The sequence below is a fragment of the Artibeus jamaicensis genome, unplaced genomic scaffold (assembly GCF_021234435.1).
Source record: "Artibeus jamaicensis isolate MK-2021 breed Jamaican fruit bat unplaced genomic scaffold, CSHL_Jam_final scaffold_369, whole genome shotgun sequence".
NCBI classification, from domain to species: domain Eukaryota; kingdom Metazoa; phylum Chordata; class Mammalia; order Chiroptera; family Phyllostomidae; genus Artibeus; species Artibeus jamaicensis.
The window spans coordinates 33027919-33035616 of NW_026522042.1; positions in this window are offsets into that span (position 1 = coordinate 33027919).

Sequence of the window (7698 nt, forward strand, 5' to 3'; positions counted from 1 at the left end):
TATTTTAAAAATTATGTTTATTTTAAATGGGAATATGTTTAAATTATGGAAGTTAAATGTGTGTGTTTGTATATCTGATCATAGCAATACTAGGCCTATGAGTCTTTCCATTTCTCTAGTCTTCATGAAATTAAAAGAAAAAAGTGAAAAGATCAATTTAATTTACTTCTTTCTCACAAAATACACAAAGTTTTCTTATGTTGTAACATATCATTTTATTGAACTTTTTTTTCAGTGGAGCAGCTGCTGCAATCTCTTCATACTTGTAGAAACATTATTTTATTACATTAGGTATTTCAGTACTTACTAAAAGCATCATCTACTGGTTGATCAAATGATTGGCATCCTGTTCACTCCAGATCATCCAGTAATCAGAATGGAGAGAAACAGTAAAAATAAAGAAGAGGTTTTGTTATAGTGTCTGCAAGTGTAACATAATTAAAAAGTCATGGTGCTTGCAAGAAAGAAATCAGTGCAATGACATACATACAAATATTCATCTATAATACTTAAAGTGAAGCCATGTTTATCAGAAAAGTCAGGCAGGTAAGAGGTGCTTCCTGTTTAGGTGAGAAGATGCCTATAGCAACATACTGACAGAGCTCAGTGTACATAATGACCAGGAAATTAGATAAGTACTAGGTTGTGAAGGACAATGTATAGAAAACGAATGCTAAGAAATCTGTTCTTTATCCTGCAGTCATTTGATGAAGCCATCAAATGCTTAAATTAATGGAGGGTCACTATTAGATTTTTGTGAAATATATCTCTGGAAGCAGACTAGCTTACTGAGTCAGAGAGGACAGTGAGAAAGTACTCTAACCATCTGGTTAACATGACGAAACTATGACCTAAGGCTGTGGCCATGAAAAGAAAACAGAGGAGAAGGAGTAGGAAAATATTGAAATAGAGTGTGAGACTATGTTATGGATCGCGTATGGGCTTTGAAGGAGATTACAAGATAGAGGTGTCTGGGGACATCTTTAAAGGAAAAGGAATGTCATTATTACACAAAATTATTTTCGAGCTTAGATAATATAGTAAGAAATATCAAATAATTGGCATATAAATGAAAGAATAGAAAACATATTAGCTCTATATATGAGTGATACTATTGTATATCTGGAAAAAATCTAGTCAAAATTACTAGAATATGTACTAAAATTTGGCAGGGTGGCTGGATACAAGCTAAATATATGAAGGCATAGTTTTCCTCTACACTTCCAATAATTGGTTTGACATGAATATGGAAACAAATTATTCCATTTTCCTGAACTAATGAGAACTATAAAATACTTAAGAAAAACCTTAATAAGACAGATGAAATATCTGTGCTATAAATCTTATAGAAGAAACAAATCACACTGACATTTAACTACAAATACTCCCCTGGGTAGAAAAACTTGAATCATAAACATATTAATTCTTCCCAAGTAATATACACATGTGATACAATTTTAATCAAAAGAAAACTTTATTTTTAACTGAATAAAATAACTTGAAAGGTTAGGAGTGAGGCAGAGACAGTCCTGATCACCAATTTCACTTGCTCACCTGCATATCTCAATCTCCTCTATTATGTTAAGATCACATACCAGGTCTGGCCCAAGGGACTGTATTGATAATGTGTGTGATTTTCCCATTTGCTTCTATTTATCAAAGACAAATTTAGAACCTGCACTTTGAAATGATAGGACTACAAGTTGGATGACCTGGATGCTGGCTCATCAGTTGGAGGAGAACTGTACTAACCCACCCCCATATGAAAGTTTGCAAGGGCAAGAGACACACCTGCATTAAGCATTAACATTCCAAGCTTAATTGCTTCCTCTTTACCTCACCTAATCTGACTGAATAAATATAGAACAGTAAATGTTTTAGAATATGTGGTAGAATTTTAAATATCAAAATAGTGATCAGGTACTTGCCTTAACCTATTCAAAATGTATGCATAAAGCCATTCACATAACAAAAGAGTATTACATTGGCATGGCAGAAGATAATAGTAAGTCTGTAGGGAAAATAAGGATATAAAAACAATGTATGACAAAGAGCTATTTAAATTCAGGAGGGTGATATAGGGCCACTTAATAAATGATGTTGGTATAATTAGAAGAAAACAAAACTAAATCCCTACTTATACTATATACAAAAATGAATCTTTCAGAAACTAAAAAATGCAAGAAAAATTTGAGAATGACTTGGGAGATATTTGTGTTATTGAAAGAACAAAGAGCCGTAAATAAAAGACAAAACTCTTTGACTACATTAAAAAACAGTAACATATTACATTGAATATTTGAATTTATGAAATTAAATTGAATATTTGAATAAATATTCAAAGACAAACAGTAGTGGAAAATATTTACAATATACACAACAAATAAAAATGGGTCACTATCACTATCACTAATACTCAGCAAATTGATAAGAAAAAACAAAGGAACAAGAATTAATGGATAGTCAATTCATATAAAAGGCAATCTAGAAGAACAATAGACATAGGAAAAGACACTGAACCCCATTGTCAGAGAAATGCATATTAAGACAATTATAAGGGAAAATTTTTACCTACACAAATTTAGGAAAATTTAAAAATTGTAATAATAGTCAGTATGGGTGAGACTATTTGGAAATAACATTTTTGTAAATTACTGGTAGAAACTTAAATAGCTACAGCCTTTTGGAGGATCATTTATTAAATAAAACTCTGCCTGTCTTTTGTTCCGGCAGTCTTTCTTTTGAAAACATAAAATACAGAAATATAAAAATCAATAATATATAAGGTTATCCGAATATTGTGCTGTGTATGTTGGCAAAAATTCATGTTCAATAGAAATATCCCTTAATATTCACCAATGAGTGAATAAATTACATCTACCCATATATTGAAATATTATACAGCTGTTAACAAGAATGAGTTATAAACATTGACTAGGAGGAATGTCCATGATAGAGAATTAAGTGAGAAAACTCAATCACAGTGTAATGTCTTTGCCATAATCGTTTTTTCTGTAAAAATTAAGTGACAACAAATAAACACTCGCACTGTGTGCTGTTTAGTTTATACAACCTCTTGGCCATACCAAGGTAAGGACGTAGTATTAATAAAGCTGATGGGTTAACCCCCGAAAATGGATTTGTTGGTACAAAATAAGGAAAGATATTTACCTTTTAATGACCATTCTGTACTTTTTATTTTTCAGTAATAATCATGGTTATATATTACTTTTTAAATCAATAAACAGAATGTGAGAAGAAAAAAGCACTGAGGGTATGAAAAATCCATCAGGTGTAAAGGGCTGAGTGCTTAGAAGCCATGGATATAGTCCCTCTGTGTGTCTTTAGCAGTCTTCAAGGAGAGATCTAACAAAATGGACAAATCAGTGCTCTGCAAACATGTGTGCCTTAGATGAAGCAGAAGGAACATAGTCAAAGTAAATGCCACCACAAGGGTACACATGTTGATAGTATTGATATTCCACTTGATTTTGGAGCATATCTCCAGGTTGGCTGGGGTACTCTGATGATAGGTAAATGGAGCCAAGATTACTGGTCAGGAGATTTCGTAAATTTGATTTATATGTACTGATGCTTTACCTAATGATTTGTTGGCAAAACTGATCAAACATATGTTCACCAATAAAAGGGGACAACTTTGCAATTACATTAAACATTCTTTCCGAAACTTTACACTTACAATAAATAGAAATAACTAAGTATTTTAATGGAATTGAGTACAATAAAATTGTATCATTAAGTTAAAGTCTGAAACATCATCCAGTATGACTATATTGTGGTTACTGTGGTTCTTTTCAGGTACACATAATACTTTCTTATCTGAGGGACTTCAGGTGAGGCAGCCCAATATTACAGAAAGGATTTAGAGAATTCTGTAATTCTTGCTTCACCCTGACTAGCTGTTCACCACTCTAAATCTCAGTTTCGTCACCTGTAAAGACCTTCAGGTCTTGGCTGGTGTGGCCCAGTTGATTGGTGCATCTCTTGTAACTGAAAAGTTGCAGATTTGTTTCCTAGGCATGGGCACCTGCAACCCCCTATCTGGAGGTATAAGATTCCCTGCCTGGGCACCAATAACTGAGAAACAATCAATACTTCTCTCTTGCATCAATATTTCTTTCTCTCCCTTCCGCTCTTCTTTCTCTCTCTCTTCCTCTCTCTCTAAAAAGTAATGGAGAAAAGGGTCCTCAGGTGAGAATAAAAAAAGAACTTCAGACCTTATATCTGTTAGAAATAACAGTTGAGCAATTCTTAATAAATGTTAAGTGCTCAGTTCTCAATGGAATTCTTTTTGTAAAAGTCATTTTCTCAGTAATTATATTTTTCTCTGGCAGCCCGAATTAAATAAATGGAAATTATTTCATGTTGCTTTAACTTTCAAGATAAATAAGAACAAGCTGTTCTTTATTTTTAATTAGGTTATTAGTTATAAAATGATCTACATTAATACATTTAAAATTATTGAGTTGTTGCCATATTAGTTTGTTTTAATACTAAATGATAATGATCATGATGATATCAATGATAATTTTTATGTCATAAAAGAATTCTTTGCTAGGTATAACAAACTATTGTTATTTATTAAACTTAATCACACAATGAATGGAGTATACTGACATTAGGAATTACCACAACATTTGTAGAAGGGTGATAAAAATTTCACACTTAAGGAGGAAAAACAAAGATATTTTTGAAGGGTAATGATCTAAAGACAAATCTGAGGTTGAGGAGAGACCTGACTTGTTTTTTTTTTAAAAACCTTATATAAACATTAAAGCAAGAAGTCATTGTGCATTGGTGTCCAGTAAAATAGTTTTTGAGACTATTTCTGGGAAATGTAACATGTTATGAAATTATAAATAATTTTTTACAGTTTTACTAAACATTTTTAAAGTCTATATATGTGAATAAAATCAGAATATATTCATGGCAATGTTGATACTCATCTGACGTTGTCAAATTTCGACAATATGCGAAGACCAGATTGATTTATTTTGTGAAACAGAATAGCTAAACTCTGGAAGTATTCACATATATATCAAGTGTCTTCTCACATCTGAGGTGGGCCAGTGCTAGAGTGTTAATGAGCTCAGTCAGAACCAGAACTGTCTGAGCCATGACTCCTGGCACCTGCGGAAGGGGTAAGGGCACAAAACAGAGGGTTGCAAAGCAGAGCTTAATAACAGCTTCAGCTTAAAACAAAAGTAACAAAATCGTACCTTAAATTTTGCTTTATTTTCATAAAGAGTTCCAGGCATGTTATGGATTAACACTCTCCCTTGTTTCTGCTCGAAGCTCACCTAGGCATTGGAAGTTCAATTCTGTTTCCCAAAGATGTACTGGACATCTGCAAGTCAGCCCTTCCGGTGTGTCCCAGAAAACTAGTTCCCAGGAGGGTAATTCTTCCCATAAAAAGAATTGACTACTAGTTATGTTTGTGAAATTCTATGTCAAAGATATATATATATAAGTTTTTTGTTGAGTTTGGGTTTTGTTTTTATTTTATCACTTATTGGTCTCATGCTTATTATTATTATTTTGATTCTCCTGTGACATGAGTTGGGTTTCACGTAGAGCAGATAGATTTTGAAATAGTTCCTGAAGTTCCTCAATTATTAAAAACATTTAAAAAACATTTCATAGTACAGGCAAACCTTGGGTGCACCTCGGGAATTATGGCCATTGTTGCTTAATTTAAAACTTGGAAGAGAAATGTCACAAGGATAAAACATCACCTATTTGTCTTTGCCAATTTAGAATTTGTTATAAATTCAGTCCTGACCAAGGATCGTGTTTGTCAGTGCTTTATCCATGGAGAAAGGGTTTGGTAAGCAAATTAATAAAGTAAACCAGAGTCTTCCATACTGTGTTCTGAGATATTAATAGGTATTCCATGAAAAAGGATTTTATGGGTAAGTTAGGAAGCTTTGCATACATTCCATCTTGGGCGACCAATGATGCTTATGAGTACAGCTTAGGACCCCAGGGAACCAGTTTGACTTTGTGCACTCCAGGATTCCCCAAAGTATAGCCAACCCTGTACTCCATTTCTTTCTTTCTGGAAAAAAATGATTTATTGTAATTTGGAAAATGTTGCAGTAAACAAAGCTGAGTGTTGTCTCTATAACTGTCATGTGGATTTTCTTTTTGAGCCATTGCAGAATAGAGTGAACGGTTGGAGGAAGAGAAGTGAGGGAGGGTGTTGGGACGAAAAGAGAAATCTGCTTTCTTATCCCCATTCTCTGACCTCGGGGAATTTGTATTGTTTTACTTTGCAAGGTGAATGTGGACCCTTCCTATAGTCCATTGTTGGGACTGTCAACTATTCTCTGCTCCCCTGCTTTGAGACTACCCTTACCCACATCCAGACCCAAGTCTGAAATCAGCTAAATAAATACAATTCCACAGCAGTTCCAAGAATTAATCACTTGCCTATATATTTAAAAATTAACCATATGCCATTCTGATCTTTTTTATCACAGGAAATTCTCTCTACCTACAAGAGTTTTCTCAGCTTATTGTACCCATTTAAGAGAAAAAGATGGAGGAGGCTGGTTAATGATTTATGTTTTTGTTTGTTCTGATTTGTCCCTGTAGGTGCCATTACCCACCTTCATCAAGCAGGTCACCTCTCACAACCCATGATAACATTTTTGGTCTAGATTCAGAATGTCTGAAGAATATGAAAAACAAAACTGTGTAATAACTTAGGTCCAGGTGTCTCATAATGTGTTAATAAAGAAACAAATGTCGGCATTTAGTTCAGTGTTTGCAAATATAAACAAACTCTTGCTCTGTAGTGAGAGAATAAATTTCTCAATTTCTCAATTTCTCAATTTCTCCAAAATTTTTGGAAGATTTTATTCCCAGAAATGCCCGGGCAGAGAAATAATCTATCAAGCACGATGAATAACCAATGTAACATGGGAGTTCAAAAAGAAAAATTTTAAAAATCTTCAGTAAATAAACTTATGGACATGGAAGGCTGTGAATTAAAGGCCTAAGAATTCAAAATTGCAGATCTGAAAAAAACTCAGTGAGATACAAGAAAACCCAGAAAGGCAATTCAACAAGCTCAGAAATAAAGTCAATGAACAAAAGGAGTACTTCACCAAAGAAATTGAAAATATAAAAAGAATAAAACAGAAATTCTGAAGCCGAAGAACTCAATAAATGAGACGAAGAATAAACTAGAGAGCTTAGGAAACAGAGCTGCCTAGATGGAGAAAAGAATTAGTGATACTGAATAAAGAAATCAAGAAATGACGCAGGTGGAAGAGAGAGAGTCAAGACTAAAAAAGAAAAATGGGAGACTTCTGTGAGAACTGCATTACAAAAAGTAATGTAAGAATAATGGGTATACCAGAAAGAGAATAATGGGAAAAGGGAACAAAGAGCGTATTTTAACAAATAGTTGGTGAGAACTTCCCAAACCTACAAGAAACTAACAGAACACCTAATTACCTAAATTTAAAAAGGCCTTCTCCAAGGCACATTATATTAAAACTGTCAAAGATTAAATACAAAAAAAGAATTCTCAAGGAAGCCAGGGAAATGTATTTGATTTCCAGTGTTTCATCTAGGTGCCTAAGTAAAATTTTAGCCATGCTACTGCTTTCATTTCCCAATAAAAAGACTGGCAAGTAATTGCCCAACAAAAAGTAAATTAGGCCCTTT